This window comes from Pan troglodytes, chromosome X (assembly GCF_028858775.2).
Source record: "Pan troglodytes isolate AG18354 chromosome X, NHGRI_mPanTro3-v2.0_pri, whole genome shotgun sequence".
In the NCBI taxonomy this organism is placed as follows: domain Eukaryota; kingdom Metazoa; phylum Chordata; class Mammalia; order Primates; family Hominidae; genus Pan; species Pan troglodytes.
The window spans coordinates 52643140-52661423 of record NC_072421.2 but is presented as its reverse complement, the minus strand read 5'-3'; the positions used below and the strand labels follow the sequence as shown (position 1 = coordinate 52661423).

Below are 18284 nucleotides of genomic sequence, written 5' to 3'. Positions count from 1 at the left end.
CACATTCTTGACTTTCTCTCTAGAGCATACCTTCCTGACAGTGCCTCTCCTAATTTTAGTGTCTTTTGCATTCTTGATAGGCTGAGAATTTCCCTGGACCTTTTTTTGCTTAACAGTCCTTTCCTCAGTTTATCCTTTTCCTCTAACATTTTACTAGAAGTTGAATTGGAGTCCAATATAAAAATGAAAAATTATGGGACTAAGACTGGGGATAAAAAATGATGGAATCTCTAGGCAAGTTTCTAAGGGTTTATGAAGGATGAGCCTTGGGAATGGAGTCTTATATATGATCAGATTGGTTGTGATTGAAAATAAATTGTTTATCAGTTTATCTAAAAATCGACCATTAGTGTCAAGGGTGCGCTGCAGCAGGGCACGTCTACTCCTCTCGTTTTGAAATAGGTTTTCTTAACATGTTGATCTGTTTTTCTTTATCTTTTAAACAATCAGTCTAAAAAAACGGGGATTTTGTGTTTTAAGATAGTTTCCTAACTGCATTTATTAGGTTTTTGTTTTTGTTTTCTGAGATGGAGTCTTCCTCTGTCGCCCAGGTTGGAGTGCAGTGGTGGGATCCAGCCACTGTAGTAAGCAAGGTTGCTTACTGCAACCTCCACTTCCCAGATTCAAGTGATTCTTGTGCCTCAGCCTCCCGAGTAGCTGGGATTACAGGTGCCCACCACCACGCCCGGCTAATTTTTGTCTTTTTAGTAGAGACAGGGTTTCACTATGTTGGCCAGGCTGGTCTTGAACTCCTGACCTCAGGTGAGTCGCCCGCCTCAGCCTCCCAAGGTGCTAGAATTACACGCGTGAGCCACCATGCCCGGCCTTTTTTTGTTGTTGTTGTTAAGACAGTTTCACTATTGTTGCCCAGGCTGAAGTGCAATGGTGTGGTCTTGCCTCACTGCAACCTCTGCTTCCCAGGTTCAAGTGATTCTCCTGCCCCAACCTCCTGAGTAACTGGGATTACAGGCGTGCACCACCACACACAGCTAATTTTGTATTTTTAGTAGAGATGGGGTTTCGCCATCTTGGCCAGGCTGGTCTCAAACTCCTGACCTCAGGTGATCGTCCCACCTTGGTCTTCCAAAATACTGGGATTACAGGCATGAGCCTATCCGATAGTTTTTCTGTATAACTCTTTGTTCCTGGGAAGATGTGTCAGCCCAGACACTCTATATGAGTTTCAGGGTTTCTGGATTGATAGGTCGTAGGATATAGAGCCTCTAGAGCTGAGCTGAGCCAATTCTTCTTTCCAGTCCCTAGCCTATGAGCCCCCAGAGACGCTTATAGGATTTCTGCCTTACAGTGTGGAGGGAGTCTATGGATGGGTGATATTGGTTGTAATTGCCTAGCTCAGAGGGCAGAGGAAGAGGTAGGAAAGGAATGCTCAGTTACTGGCCAGCTTTGATGAGTCTGCACTTTCTCTAGGAGCTTTCCAAGCCCCCTATTCCTTAATGTTATCACGCCACTTTCGGCTGCCACTGGGCCAGCCCTGCCAAGTGTCTGCTCTGTATGTTTACAGAACAGGTAATAAGCCATCTAGAAAACAAGGAGAAAAAAAGAATGTAACTTAGAAAGCTCCAACTGGGCTGATCCTCCATCTGTGGCCTCTGACCTTTTCCCACTCGAAGACATCTCACTCCCCAGTGGGGCCAAACCATCAAGGGTTTTGTTACTGGGGACTGTTCTGAACTCCCAAATAGCTGGGATTTCAGGGGCCCACCACCAAACCCTAGTAGAGACGGGGTTTCACCCTGTTAATCAGGCTGGTCTCAAACTCCTGACCTCAGGTGATTTGCCTGCCTCGGCCTCCCAAAATGCTGGGATTACAGGCATGAGCCATGGCGCCCAGCCCAGTCTTTCTATTCTCTACCTCTGGAATTTTTTTTTTTTTTTAAGACGGAGTCTTGCTCTGTTGCCCAGGTTGGAGTGCAGTGGCACAATCTTGGCTCACTGCAACCTCTGCCTCCCAGGTCCAAGTGATCCTCCTGCCTCAGCACTGCTAGCAGCTAGGATTACAGGCATGTGCCACCATGCCCAGCTAATTTTTGTATTTTCAGTACAGAGGGTTTCACCATGTTGGCCAGGCTGGTCTCAAACTTGTGACCTCAGTTCATCCGCCCACCTCGGCCTCCCAAAATGCTGGGATTACAGGCGTGAGCCACCGTGCCTGGCCTATCTCTGGAACTTCTATTGGATGAACTTTGAAACTTCTGGGATCTATTCTCCATTTCCTTTATTATTTTTCTTTTATACTTTCTATTTCATAATCCTTTTGTGCTATACAGTGAAGTAGTGCCATGCCTGAACACATTTTTTCATTGAGTTGTTCCAGTTTCTCTTATCGATATGCAAAAGCTTTGTTGTATATTAGAGATAGTTACTGTTAGTTTATTGGGGATGCTTCACCAATTTCCCCAACATTTGCCTTTTTAAACAGTTGTTTATGGTGTCTTTTGAATTAGATGATACTTTAATTTTTGCATCTTTATGTCAGATTCATTGTTTATAGCCTTGGAGTAATGTCAGGAAGTTCCTATGCCAACTCAGGATGTCTTACACTGTAATATTTTCCTAAATTTTCATCTAGTTCTTTATGATTTCACGTTTTCACATTTAAGTCACTGAATTTTTAGAATTTATTATTTTATGTGCTTCAAAGTAAGGATTTCATCTTTAGTTTTTGAAATGGATAGACACTTGTCAAGCAATCATTTATTATACAACCCATCATCTGTTGCCCACTGTTTGGAAATGCATGCTGAAGTTTGCATATAGATCAGTCTGTTTCTTGACTTTCTATTTTGTTTCACTAATAAATGTTTCCATGTGTTTTCATTTTTGATTGCTGCTGTAACAAGTTTCCAATAGCTTAGACAACACTGGGCGCAGTGGCTCAGGCCTGTAATCCCAGCACTTTGGGAGGCCAAGACAGGCGGATCACTTGAGGTCAGGAGTTCAAGACCAGCCTGGTCAACATGGCGAAACCCCCTCTCTACTAAAAATAAAAAAATTAGCCGTGTGTGGTGGCGCATGCCTGTAATCCCAGCTACTCAGGAAGCTGAGACAGGAGAATCACTTGAACCCTGGAGGTGGAGGTTGCAGTGAGCCGAGATCACCCCAGTGTGCTCCAGCTTGGGCAACACAAGTCAGACTGCATCTCAATATATATATATGTAGCTAAGACAATTTTTGGAAAGGAAGAATAAGGTGGGAGGAATGGCTCTACCATATTTCAATACTTCTTATATAGCTACAGGAATCAAGTCTGTGTAGTACTGGGAGAAGAATAGACACATAGATCACTGGAACAAAATAGAGAACCTAGAAATAGCCCCACAATGATTTTTTACAGGGACAAAAAGAAGGAAGGGTCATCTGCTTAACAAATGGTGCTGGAGCAGTTGCAGAGCCATAGGCTAAAAAAAAAAAAAAAAGACCTAATCTTCATATTTTTATACAAAAAATAACTCAAGTGGATCATAGATTTAAATCTAAAATATAAAACTAAAAAAAATCTTTTACAAGAAAGCATGGGACAAACGTCTGAGATCTAGGGCATAGTGAATGGTTCAAAAAGCATAATCCATAAGGAAAACAAATAAATTAGATTTCATCCAATTTAAAACTTGTGCTCTGCAAGAGACCCTGTTAAAAGGATGAAAAAACTGGGTCTTGACTAGGAGAAAATGTTTGCAAACCACATATCCAAGAAAGGACTCACATCCAGAATATATAATGGATATGTATAGTACTCTCAAAACTCAATGGTATGCTGAGTGTGGTGGCTCACGCTTGTATTCCCAGCACTTTGAGAGGTCGAGGTGGATGGAGGGCAGATCCCTTGAGGCCTGGAGTTCAAGACCAGTCTGGGCAACATGGCAAAAGCCCATCTCTACTAAAAATACAAAAATTAGACAGGCATGATGATGCGTGCCCGTAATCCCAGCTACTCGGGAGGCTGAGACATGAGAATCGCTAGAACCTGGGAGGCGGGAATTGGAGTGAACCAAGATCGTGCCACTGCACTGCAGTCTGGGTAACAGAGCGAGACTCTGTCTCAATAATAATAATAATAATAATAATAATAAACCTCAATGGTAAAAAATACAAACAAATAATCCAATTAGAAAATCATGAAAAGATGTGAACATATACTTCACTGAAGAGGAAATAAGCAAATAGGCACATGAAAAGATGTTCAACCCTCATTTCCTTCACTAGATGCAAGTTAAGACCATGGTGAGGTATCACTACACACTTATTACAATAGATGAAATAAAGCACATAGTGACAACACCAAATGGTGACGAGGATGCAGAGAAACTGGACACCTCATTAAATGCTGTTGGGAAGGTAAAATCTTACAGCCACTCTGGAAAGCAGTTTGGTAGTTTCTGACAAAACTAAACATGCAATGACCATACATTTCAACAATTACACTTCAGAGAAGTTAAAATGTATGCCTATCCAGAAACTTGTACATAATTGTTCATAGCAGCTTTATTTGTAATAGCCAGTAGCTGGAAATAATCAATATGTCCTACAATAAGTGAATGGTCAAACTGTGGAACATCCATCCTATGGAATACTACTCAGTAATAAAAATGAACTATTGGCCAGGCACAGTGGCTTACCTTGTTATCCCAGCACTTTGGGAGGTTGAGGCAGGCAGATCATGATGTCAAGAGTTCAAGACCAGCCTTGCCAATATGTTGAAACCCCGTCTCTATGACTAATACCAAAATTACCAGGGTGTGGTGGCATGCACCTGTAGTCACAGCTACTCAGGAGGCTGAGGTAGGAAAATCACTTGAACCAGGGAGGCGGACGTTGCAGTGAGCTGAGATCATTCCACTGCACTGCAGCCTGAGTGACAGAGTGAGACTCTGTCTCAACAACAACAACAGCAACAATGAGCTATTGATACACAGATATTAATAGCTTGGATGAATCTCCAGGGAATTATGCTGAGTGGAATAAGCCCTTAAAACGTGATATACTATAAGATTTCATTTGTACAGCATTCTAGAAAAGACAAAATTGTAGAAGTGGGAAACAGATTAGTGGTTGCCAGGGGTTAGGAATGGTGGGTGGGAGGAGAGTGAGTATTACTAAAAATGACTAGCACAAGGAATAGCATTGTGGTGATGGAAGTGTTATGTACCTTTTTTTTCCAAAGGGATTCTCACTCTGTGATCTAGGCTTGAGTGCAGTGGCATGATCTTGGCTCACTGCAACATCTGCCTCTTGGGTTCAAGGGATTCTCCTGTCTCAGTCTCCCATGTAGCTAGGACTACAGGCACCCACCACCTCACCTAGCTAATTTTTGTATTTTTAGTAGAGACAGGGTTTCTCTGTGTTGGCCAGGCTGGTCTCAAACTCCTGACCTCAAGTGATCTGCCCACCTCGCCTCCCAAAATCCTGGAATTACACGCATGAACCACTGCACCTTGCCATGTTCTGCACATCAAAACACTTTCACTGAATATAGATGCCATTACATTCTCTTACTTATGTTACAAAGCAAAAGGCAGCTTCATAAACACTATTCTATTATGTATCAACTGAAAAAAAAACATATATTCCAGAAAAAGGTTTTGAAGACACATGGGAGTGGAATGTGCCCACATTAAGAGCAGAGCTTTTACAGGACCACCTCTCTCTAGTCGGCTCCCAGGGACCACTGAAAATGGCTGCTACACTCAGAACGACAAGATGGTCTTGTTATTGATTTCGCTGGACTCTCGAATCTCATCCTCCTTGACCACTAGCAGAGGCAAAAACTGATGATGTCACCATGGATTGGCTGGGCCAGAAATCCATAGTCTCGAAGTTGTAGATACACCTTCCAAGCATCACAGTCTTTGTTGTCTTGAATAACAATAGCATTTAATAATTCTTTTCCTCCTAGGCAGAGTGGCTCACGCCTGTAACCCCAACATTTTGGAAGGCCGAGGCAGGTGCATCACCTGAGGTCAGGAGATCAATACCAGCTTGGCCAACAAGGCGAAACCCCATCTCTACTAAAAATACAAAAATTAGCCGGGCATAGGGGCACATCCCTGTAATCCCAGCTACTCAGGAGGCTGAGGCAGGAGAATCCCTTTAACCCAGGAGGCAGAGGTTGCAGTGAGCGAAAATCGTGGCATTGCACTCCAGCCTGGGCAACCGGAGTGAATCTCTGACTCAATAAAATAACTAAATGAATAAATAAAACAATCATTTTCCTCTTACAGCAGTCACAACATCAGAAGGTAGCTTCATGGGTTCATTTCTCAAGAGAATACCCATTTTTTTCCTGCATTTTCAGCAAGGTTTTCTTCTTCTAAAACCTCAAGGGCTGCGATGGTCACTCAGCAGCCTAGTGGATTGCCACCATATGTGGACCCATGTTCCCCTGGCTTAATGGTCAGCATTATGTCATTGTCTCACAGCACCACTGACACAGAGTATCAGCCCCTAGAAAGGGCCTTTCCAAGGAGGACTATATCAGGTCTGACATTTTCATGATCAACAGCCAGCCCTCTACCAGTTCTGGCCAATCCTATCTGTATTTCATCAGCAATGAACAGAACCAAGCTGGGAGCATGAGATGGGACGAGGGTAAGTAAAAATACCACAAACCTTACTACTATTCTTATGGAGATTCAGCTGGTCTTTCTTTCTTTCTTATGTATTTATTTATCTATTTATTTGACAATCTTACACTGTTGCCCAAGCTGGAGTGCAGTGGTGTGATGTCGGCTCAATGCAACCTCTGCTTCCCGGGTTCAAGTCATTGAGTGAGCCCAGGAGGTCAAGACCAGCCTGGAAACATAGCAAAAGGCAGGGTGGTGCATGCCTGTAGTCCCAAAGCTGAGGCGGGAGTATCGCTTGAGCCCAAGAGAGCGAGACCAACTTGGTCAACATAGCAAAACCCTCTCCACTAAAAAAAACAAAAATAAAAATATTAGTGGGGGCTGGGTGGTGCATGCCTGTACTGTAGTCCCAAGATCGAGGCGGGAGGATTGGCCAATGTGCTGGGATTACTGGCGTGAACCACCGCTCCTGGCTGATTGCTACATCTTGAAATACCCCATATTCTCTCTAAGTGTTGGTGGGCTCTTGCAGTCTCAGAAATTCTAGCTCACTTCCTTCTAATAATTTACAAATCACCCAGTAATAGCCTCTAAATCCCTTCACAATAGCCATGCTCATTTCTCTTCAACAGAACAGAACCTCCCAACCCTCTGCCTGATCAGATCCATCACCAGAGACCATGTTATCTCTGGGACTCACTTCCCTTCCTTTTTTTATTGAGTGAGGGTGTCAGAACTCCCTCACTCAATACAATTACATAGTCATGTCCCTGCCTCTCCAAAAAGGGTCTGTACATCTTTCGGGGTAAGCCTAGCTCCAGGGAAACTACTAACAAGAGTAGCCAACCCCCTCCTAAAGACTCAAGGCTGCTTTGCCCATAGGAAACCTGTTATCCCCAATCAATACTTCTCCCAGAGATCCCTGGTTTCCTGTTTTCATCTGACTTCTCCCCATGGCCTTACTCAGGAACAGATAAGCCCCAGATGGAGAAATGCAGCACCTGATTCCAGGTGACTGAGTGTGGCCGGCCTTCACTGATTTCTCCCTCCACAAGACCAAAGGTCCTGTGGCTGGAAAGTCTCATTCTGTTTCTCTTGCAGGTGAGACTACTCCCGGTGCCATGAACGGAGACAACGACTGTGCAAAGAGAGCTAGGGATGATGCTCAAATACCAGAGAAGATACAAAAGCTGAGGTGACCTGGAGGGGGCATAGTAGTGGCCCAGGGGACAGTGTGGGGTGACCCGGTTTCTGAGGAGGGGAGAACAGAGACACTGGAGACAAGGAGCAGGGTCTCGGGGGAGATCTGGATCCTTGGGAACTTCCCACCCTCGCTCTGTCATCACCTAGCATCCCTAGAGACAAGTCTCTGACCTTGCACTTCATTTGGTGACTCCCACTCCATTCTGGAAGGTGGGAAGAGAGCCAGCCAGCAGCATTAAAGCCCTACTGTGTGGCAGGGGAGAAGCTAGGGTAGGTGCCCCATGTTCTGTCAGTTAGCCATGGCATCAACCAGGAAGAATTATCATCCCCAGTTCCCAGATCTAGCACACAGGAAGCGGCTCCAGCTGAATGGCAGACATGCCTAGCTGAGTACTGCCAGAATTCCTTTTTTTTTTCTTCTAGGCCTTCAATGATATTGCCAAATACTTCTCTAAGAAAGAGTGGGAAAGATGAAAGCCTCGGAGAAAATCATCTATGTGTATATGAAGAGAAAGTATGAGGCCATGACTAAACTAGGTAACAGAAAATTCTAGGTACAGACAAGTCTGGGGACACGTGAGCGTCCCTTTCCCTGCTTTGGCTACTTCTTAGGCTGCAGAAAGTACCCCACATTTTCCTTTTGTGCAGGGAAAAATCGCAAGGCAGCTTCTGGGTGTTCTGCTCTTCTGTATCCTGTCAGGGCTGAGGGCAGGGACTGGCCACAGTGGAGCTCATACCTGGATCCTGCACGTTTCTCTTCATTAGGCCTCTGTTCTGATGAGTCCAACTGTCTCTGTGGCATCCTGGCAACCCCTCACCGACACTACCTTCCTTCTCTTGGCTTTTCTCTCTTTTGAGTCAGACTCTCACCATGTCACCTAGCCTAGAGTGCAGTAGTGCAATCATAGCTTACTGCAGCCTCGAGTTCCTGGCCTCAAACAATCCTCCCGCCTCAGTCTCCCAAAGCGCTGGTACTATAGACGTGAGCCACAGTGCCAGGCCTAAGCTTCTCTCTTAGGGAATAAACATTTTGCTTCTTTCTAGGTTTCAAGGTTACCCTCTCACCTTTCATGCATAATAAACGGGCCGCAGATTTCCAGGGGAATGATTTTGATAATGACCATAACTGCGGGAATCAGGGTGAGTAGATGGGAAGGGGCTGGAAAGGGTCTCCTCAAGCCCAGTTGCTTTTCAGCTCAGCTACTTGGGAAAGATCCTCAGGCATTTGTTCCCTCATACACATCAGGGCTGAGTGAAAAAAAATTGCAGGCAGAAAGTTAACTACAGAGGCCATTCATATAAAATTTTAAAACATGCAAAACAAGAATATATATTTTTATGGATAATTAGTAAATGGTAAATATATGCAAACATGAATTTGAATAAAAAGCCATCAAATTAAGGTGACTGGCTGTAAGTGGAGGAGGGAGGGAGAGCAGGGATTGCTGAGTGCTGCACACACAGCTTCAACTGTGACTTGTCGATAGTGTGCTTTGTTTGTTTTTATTTTTGAGATGGAGTTTCACTCTTCTCGGCCAGGGTGGAGTGCAATAAGGCAATCTCAGCTCACTCCAACTTTCAACTCCCGGGTTCAAGTGATTCTCCTGCCTCAGCCTCCGGAGTAGCTGGGGTTATGGGTGTCTGTCCCCACCCCCAGCTCATTTTTTTATTTTTGGTAGAGACGGGGTTTCACCATGTAGGCCAGGCTGGTCTCAAACTTCCTGACCTCAGGTGATCCACCCGCTTCAGCCTCCCAAAGTGCTGGGATTACAAGTATGAGCTACCACGCTCAGCCTGTTTGCAGTATTTCTAATATTCTGAATGAAAAAATGAGACCTAACACAGCTGTGGGGTAATGTTGAGATCTGACTGGACTCAATATTATTCCCCATACTTTTCTGTGTGTTTGAAATATTTCTTTTTAAAGGACATGTTGCTCTTCCTAAGCACCGTTAATGAATCAAAAGACAGTTAAGAAATGTGAAAAGTGACAAAAAAAGAAAGAAAGTGTTAAAACTATGGATCCGCCAAAAACTTCCAGAGTTTGTTTCATTAACAGCATGTAGGTATTGGATAAGTATCTTAGGAGTGAGGGTGATGAACACATTATGTAATAAGCATCGCTGTTTCTCTGTATTTTATCAAAACCAAATAGTCTTCTCATTCCCAAAGAACCCTGATTCTCTGTGATGAGATCGGGAGTGAGTCTGAAAGAGTGATCCCTCATCCAACACAGAGAGAGCTTTCCCACTTGTCAGTGAGCAGAGATAACATGGAGTGAAAAAAAGACAGGTTCTTCGGTAGAGATCTTTGTACATTTCAGGAATACAAAGGGGACATATGTGTTTACTGGCTCTTCTGCTCTGACAACACAATTACAAGACAAGGTCAAACTGTCCAAACTGTCTCCAATAGACCTATTACTCCCCAACTAAACAGGCCAGATTCTACCATCTCCCACAATCACTATAAGAGATCTGAAAATCCAGTGCTTGAGTATCTGCCAAGTTTTTGACATTAAAGGAGTGTCTTCATACCGAAAATATTTCAGAGCCACTGGACTAAATCATCCATGGTTCATCACACATTTAACAGCTTAATTGACATACCACAGTATTCACCCATTTACCACAGTATTCATCCATACCACAGTATTCACCCATTTGAAAATCACCCAATGATTTTCAGCTGTTGCCCATCTTGAGTGGATACAGTTCAGATTCCTAACCAATCAATTTAATTATTTGGGAAAAAGTAAAAGATATGTAATGGAATAAGATGAGACTGTGATGGGGTTTAGTCCCCATTTGATAAACTATGAGATGGAAACCATGACTAAACATAATTCAGAAGCGAATCTCCAATAACTCCTCAACAATGAGTGGACTCATAACCCTCTGCTGCAGAATACCCTGATGCGACAGAAGTCTCTCTAGAGTTTGGAAATCTTTACCAACAAAGAAAAATTCTGATGTATTCTCTTTCAGTTGAATGTCCTCAGATGACTTTCAGCAGGCTCCAGAGAATCTTCCCGAAGGTGAGTATCTCTCAAATCTAATGGACCAGAGAACCTTTGTCCCTTCATGGATGTGAACACTGGTAAGAGTGGGAGAATATCAAAAATGCCCTCATTGCCTCCTTCTCCCCATATCTATCACAAAACCTGGTGTAGCACCAACGGTTTGATAATACTAACAGTTGTGATCCTTATTACTTCTTTTGTCTTCATAGTGATGCCAGATACTATTTTAAGCAGTTCACATGGATGAATTTATTTAATCCCTAAGAAGACCTCTGTGACGTTATGTCTGTTATTATCTCCAAATAATAACGAGTCACACAGTTGAGTTTTCATCCATATAAAAGTCATGTGAGTTGGCGCAAATCTTCTAAGTTCTCTGAGCTCCAGATTCCTGGTCCATGAAATGGAAGTAAAGAATCACAGTTCATGTTTTAGATCATAGCTATCAGCAGCATAATAATAAAATGAGGCTATCGGGGTACAGAGATGTTAAAGAATTTTCCTGAGGCGCAGTGGCAGTGGTAGTCTAATCCAGAGCTCCAAGCCATTTAAAGCTCATTCACGTTTGCATTTGTTATGAAGTTCAGATGTTGCTCACTAGGGCTTTACCCCATAGGGCCTGCTGGTGCTTCCATTGAGACACCCACTCTCACAACAGGAAGGACCAGCTGGCCTCAGCTCTGTTACTGGGGCCACTCGCATGGCTTAAGAATCGCTTTGACTGTTGGCCCCTCCCTACTGTGAGCTCCTTGAGGGCTTTGCCTGCACCTGGGACATCCGGGAATCCCCAGTCCCAGCCCAGGGGATACCTCGGAGGCCCCTGAATGAGTGACCCCACAACTGCAGATTCAACTCTTGTTTAGAGGGTAAAGGGATCTAGGAGTTGGGTTGCCAGTATGGAGACCGAATTCAAAGAAGGATTCAGAAAGGTATTAATTGTTATTATTACTACATTTAAACCGTGTTTACAAGCTCAGAGAGGACTTTCCCTTAGCCTATTTTACATGTATTGTTCACTATTTCATAAGTGAGGGAGCTGAATAAAAAGTAGCTTAATGACCAGGTGCAGTGGCTCACGACTGTAATCCCAGCAATTTCGGAGGCCGAGGCGGGCAGTTCACGAGGTCAAGAGATCAAAACCAACCTGTCCAACATGGTGAAACCTCTCTCTACTAAAAATACAAAACTTAGTGGGGCGTGATAGCACCTGCCTGTAGTCCCAGACACTAGGGAGGCTGAGGCAGGAGAATCGCTTGAACGCGGGAGTTGCATGTTTCAGTGAGCTGAGATTGCACCAGTGCACTCCAGCCTGGCGACAGAGCAAGACTGCGTCAAAAAAAAAAAAAAATAGCTTTGTCAGTGACACATCCCAAAGCAACCAGAATTGTTATGGGAACCACCTCACTTAATTCCACATTCAATGTTGATGCCTCGGTAGGGTGGTATGCCATATGTGATACTGCTTTATTTGCTGCCTGGATTAATTTCAGCAAACCATTTCTTTCCCTCTCCCTTCCCTGTATTAATCTCCCCACACCATCTTTCCCAGCAGTGTTTTGTCCCCTCTCTATGTCTTTACATTTACTCTCCCAGCAGCTGTCTACAAGCTTATATGGGATCCCTTGTATTTTACAGAACCTCTTCCCCTTGTAGACCTTGTGAATTCTTAGAATGCTATTTTTCTCCAAATCTCCTGTATACCAAACTCTCAACTACATGGAGATTTTTGCTGTTTGCAAGAATGTCAGTCTTAAAAGAGTGTGAAGATAAGCATTCTAGCCCTGGAAACCCCATTCATTTGGGCCCTTCCATTCCCTTCTGACCTCCCAGGTTTCTCCTAATTTAGGCAAGTGTAACTCTCCCAGCGTTATTGAGAACATTGATTAAGGTAATGCATGTGAAGACACTTTGTAAGCTCTGAAGCACTATAGAAATGTCACTGATACTGTTTATCTGTGACCTTCACATTATAAAGATCATGCCCAAGAAGACAGCAGAGGAAGGAAATGATTCGAAGGGAGTGCCAGAAGCATCTGGCCCACAAAACGATGGGAAACAGCCGTGCCCCCCAAGAAAAGCAAATACTTCTGAGAAGATTCACAAGAGATCTGGTAAGAAGAAAGAATTCGGGAACAACCCCTCTGGCTTTTCTGGCTATTTTCAGGTGTGTGGACTGGGTGTGTGGCATTGATCCCAGACAAGCCTGGGTCCAGGCTGGGCAGAGGAGCTTGCCCAGCTCCAGATGAAGCCATGTCTAACGTGACTTCCAGAAACACAGACTGGAGTTGTCATCCATATAAAAAACCACATGATTTGGGGCAAGTCTTCCAAATTTTCTCAGCTCCAGATTCCTAGTCCATAAGATGGAAATAAAGAATCATAGTTCATAAATCGTTTGGAGGTATTAAATTAAATCTAGAAGGTCTGATGATATGGAAGGTGCTCAAGCAATTCTGTCGGTGATTACCTGGGATCATTTCTTACTCAGCTCAATGCCTGATACCCAATACGGGTGTACTTCAGAGATATTGCAGGTTCGGTTCCAGACCACTGCAATAAAGAGAGTCACACACATTTTTCTTTTTTGAATTCGTAGTGCATAAAAACACGTTTACACTATCCTGTAGTCTACTAAGTGTGCAATAGCATTATGTCTAAAAATGTACATAGCTTAATTTTAAAATAATTCATTGTTAAAAATGCTAACAATCTTCTGAGCCTTCAGTGAGTCACACTCTTTTTCCTGGTGGAGGGTCTTGTCCCGGTGTTGATGGCTGCTGGTGGATCAAGGTGATGGTTGCTGAAGGCTGGAGTGGCCGTGGCAGTTCTTAAAAGAACACAGTGAAATTTGCCACATCGATTAGCTCTCCCTTTCATGAAGCATATCTCTGTAGTATGTGGTGCTATTGGATAGCATTTTACCCACAGTAGAACTTCTTTCAAAGTTGGAGTCAATCCTCTCTAGCTATGAAAGTCTTAGATGGCATCTCCTTCCATTAGAAGGCTAGTTTATCCATACTGAAAATCTGTTGCTTACTGTAGCCACCTTCAACAGTGATCTTAGCTAGATCTGGATAACTTGCAGCTTCTCCATCAGGGTTTGCTGCTTCACCTTGCACTTTTATTTTATGGAGACGGCTTCTTTCCTTAAACCTTATGAACCAACCTCTGCTAGCTTCACACGTTTCTTCTGCAGCTTCTTCACCTCTCTCAGCTTTCATGGACTTGAAGAGAGTTTGGGTGTTGCTCTGAATTAGACTTTGGCTTAAGGGAATGTTGTGGCTGGTTTCATCTTCTATCCTGACCACCTAAACTTTCTCTATTTCAGCAGTAAGGCAGTTTTGCTTTCTTATTCGTGTGTTCACTGGAGTATTAGTATTATTATTTCCTTCAAGAACTTTCCCTTTGCATTATATACTATTATTTCCTTCAAGAACTATTCCTTTGCATTCACAGCTTGGCTGTTTGGTGCAAGAGGCCTAGCTTTCAGCCTACCTTGGCTTTCAGCATGCTTCCTCACTAAGCTTAGCCATTTCTAGCTTCTGATTTAATGTGAGAGACATGTGACTGTTCCTTTCATTTGAACACTTAGCGGCCATTGTAGGGTTCTTAGTCATCCTAATTTCAGTGTTGCTGTGTGTCAGGAATTAGGAAGGCCCAAGAAAAGGAAGAGAGGCAGGGAAGAGCTCATCTGTGGAGCAGTCAGAACACACACAACATTGGTCGATTAAGTTCGTCATCTCCTATGGGCGCAGTTCCTGTTACCCCCAAAACCATGACACACAACTGGGTGATTATAGTCAATAATAACTTAATTGTACATTAAAAAAAATAAAGAGTGTAAGTGGATTGTTTGTAACACAAGGATAGATGGTTGAGGGTATGGATACCCTGTTTTCCATGATGTGAGTATTACGCATTGCATGCCTGTATCAAAGCATCTCATGTACCCCATAAGAATATACACCTACCGTGTACCCACAAAAATAAAAAACCAAGATTTAAAACACTAAAGAACAACAAAACAATTGCAATCATAATATCAAAGCTCACTGATGACAGATCACCATACCAGAAATAATAATAATGGAAAAGTGTAAAATTGGTGAGAATTTCAAAAACAAAATTGCGGTATCTGTGAGGCACTATAAAAATGAGGTGCAATAAAACAAGGTATGCCTGTGTGCCCTTAAATACATGCTGAATGAAAGGAGGTATAGGTGAATGTTCCCTTAAGTGAAGAGGTTGGGAATCTAAACCTGACAGCGGAAGGAGCCAGAAGCTAAAACTTTCATTGGCATTTGGCCTGTATTGGTGTGGGTCTAAGCTGTCAGCCTCTGTAAGCCAGCGAATGTGAAAAACTGGATGCAATGTTGCAAAGGTTTCTTAAACGTCAGTGACTGATACAGGGGAATCTGATGAGGGGAGTACATGCTGAACAGGAAACAGAGTGAGCTGGGCTTGACCAGGACACATGGCAATGGAGAAAAGGAGATGTGAGATGCTCATAGTGGTACTTGGTGTGTGTGTGTGTGTGTGTGTGTGTGTGTGTGTGGTGTGGTATGTAAATGCAGAGGAAAAAGTCTGAAATTAAACACTCAGAACTGCCCTCAGTAGTCACATCTGGGGAGAGAGGAGGGTAGTACTGTTCTATGCAGAGAATACCTGACAATACCTGTTTTCTAAGGTAGGTGCATGGATACACAAACCGAAATATGCATTAAGTATGTCTTGCTCATCAATGAAAAGGATAATATCTAACAGAACAGCACACTGTAAGAAAATACAATGGAGACGCTAACATCGAACTCTTGGCACACTAAGAAAAATGACGCTCAACTTTTCACTGTTGTGAACACTTGCTTTCACTTGCTATGCACCTGATGACGAGGGGTCCGCAGCCATGCCCACATTTGTGAATGGTGACCATGTTCTGTTTCTCATCATGGGCATGTGTCATATCCCCGAGGCTGAGGCAAGAGGAGATAAGGAAAGTAAGTGGCATGAGTTCCCACTGCCTGATAACTCAATCTCAACTCCTCCTGACCTGCAGACCCGGCACACTCCGATTCTGCCCTACCTCAGGACCTGCACACGCCTTCCACGGTTCCTCGAAGTGAACCATCTGCTCATGTCAAAGTGACTTCCTCGCCTGGGTTATCAATTTCTAGGCTAGAGGAAGGTGTGGCCTGCATATCAGGGCTGACCTGGGGTTTGGGAGCCCACAGCATCCTGGGTAGGGAGGATCCCTTAGATATACAGGACAGGGAGTAGAAAGAGCATGGGAAATCACCCGGGCATGGTGACTCATGCCTGTAAAGCCAGCACTTTGGGAGGCCGAGGTGTGCAGATCACGAAGTCTGGAGCCTGCTGAAAGTCATCTGAGGACGTTCAACTGAAAGAGAATACATCAGAATTTTTCTCTGTTGGTAAAGATTTCCAAACTCTAGAGAGACTTCTATTGCATGAGGGCATTCTGCAGCAGAGGGTTATGAGTCCACTCATTGTTGAGGAGTTATTGGAGATTCGCTTCTGAATTATGTTTAGTCATGGTTGGTTCATTTATCGGTGGCATCAATTCAGAATTTTCCATCTCATGGTTCATCACATTGGACTAAACCCCATCACAGTCTCATCTTATTCCATTACATATGTTTTACTTTTACCCAAATAATTAAATTGATTGGTTGGGAATCTGAACTATATTCACTCAAATGTACAACAACTAAAAATCATTGTACACTTAAAATGGGTGAATACTGTGGTATGTGAATTAAGCTGTTAAATGTGTGATGAACCATGGATGATTTAGTCCAGTGGCTCTGAAATATTTTCAGTATAAAGACACTCCTTTAATGTCAAAAACTTGGCAGATATTCAAGCACTGGATTTTCAGATCTCTTTTATTTTATTTTATTATTATTATACTTTAAGTTTTAGAGTACATGTGCACAATGTGCAGGTTAGTTACATATGTATACACGTGCCATGCTGGTGTGATGCACCCATTAACTCATCATTTAGCATTAGGTATATCTCCTAAAGCTATCCTTCCCTCTTCTCCCCAACCCACAACAGTCCCCAGAGTGTGATGTTCCCCTTCCTGTGTCCGTGTGTTCTCAATGTTCAATTCCCACCTATGAGTGAGAATATGCGGTGTTTGGTTTTTTGTTCTTGTGATAGTTTACCGAGAATGATGATTTCCAATTTCATCCATGTCCCTACAAAGGACATGAACTCATCATTTTTTATGGCTGCATAGTATTCCATGGTGTATATGTGCCACATTTTCTTAATCCAGTCTATCATTGTTGGACATTTGGGTTGGTTCCAAGTCTTTGCTATTGTGAATAGTGCTGCAATAAACATACTTGTGCATGTGTCTTTATAGCAGCATGATTTATAATCCTTTGGGTATATACCCAGTAATGGGATGGCTGGGTCAAATGGTATTTCAAGTTCTAGATCCCTGAGGAATCGCCACACTGACTTCCACAAGGGTTGAACTAGTTTCCAGTCCCACCAACAGTGTAAAAGTGTTCCTATTTCTCCACATCCTCTCCAGCACCTGTTGTTTCCTGACTTTTTAATGATCGCCATTCTAACTGGTGTGAGATGGTATCTTATTGTGGTTTTGATTTGCATTTCTCTGATGGCCAGTGATGGTGAGCATTTTTTCATGTGTTTTTTGGCTGCATAAATGTCTTCTTTTGAGAAGTGTCTGTTCATGTCCTTCACCCATTTTTTGATGGGGTTGTTTGTTTTTTTCTTGTAAATTTGTTTGAGTTCATTGTAGATTCTGGATATTAGCCCTTTGTCAGATGAGTAGGTTGCGAAAATTTTCTCCCATTTTGTAGGTTGCCTGTTCACTCTGATGGTAGTTTCTTTGGCTGTGCAGAAGCTCTTGAGTTTAATTAGATCCCATTTGTCAGTTTTGGCTTTTGTTGCCATTGCTTTTGGTGTTTTAGACATGAAGTCCTTGCCCATGCCTATGTCCTGAATGGTATTGCCTAGGTTTTCTTCTGGGTTTTTGTGTTTTTAGGTCTAACACGTAAGTCTTTAATCCATCTTGAATTAATTTTTGTATAAGGTGTAAGGAAGGGATCCAGTTTCAGCTTTCTACATATGGCTAGCCAGTTTTCCCAGCACCATTTATTAAATAGGGAATCCTTTCCCCATTTCTTGTTCTTGTCAGGTTTGTCAAAGATCAGATAGTTGTAGATATGCGGCGTTATTTCTGAGGGCTCTGTTCTGTTCCATTGATGTATATCTCTGTTTTGGTACCAGTACCATTGATGGGACGTATCTCAAAATAATAAGAGCTATCTATGACAAACCCACAGCCAATATCATACTGAATTGGCAAAAACTGGAAGCATTCCCTTTGAAAACTGGCACAAGACAGGGATGCCCTCTCTCACCACTCCTATTCAATATAGTGTTGGAAGTTCTGGCCAGGGCAATTAGGCAGGAGAAGG

The 18284-nt window shown here is 43.1% G+C and overlaps 2 pseudogenes; one reads left to right on the top strand and one right to left on the bottom strand.

Annotated features, from left to right (window-relative positions):
• Window positions 1-5705: 5705 nt before the first annotated feature.
• LOC100610152 (ornithine aminotransferase, mitochondrial-like) lies at window positions 5706-7536 on the bottom strand (annotated as a pseudogene).
• A 166-nt stretch (window positions 7537-7702) lies between these two features.
• Window positions 7703-12997, top strand: LOC100610058 (protein SSX7-like; annotated as a pseudogene).
• Window positions 12998-18284: the final 5287 nt, after the last annotated feature.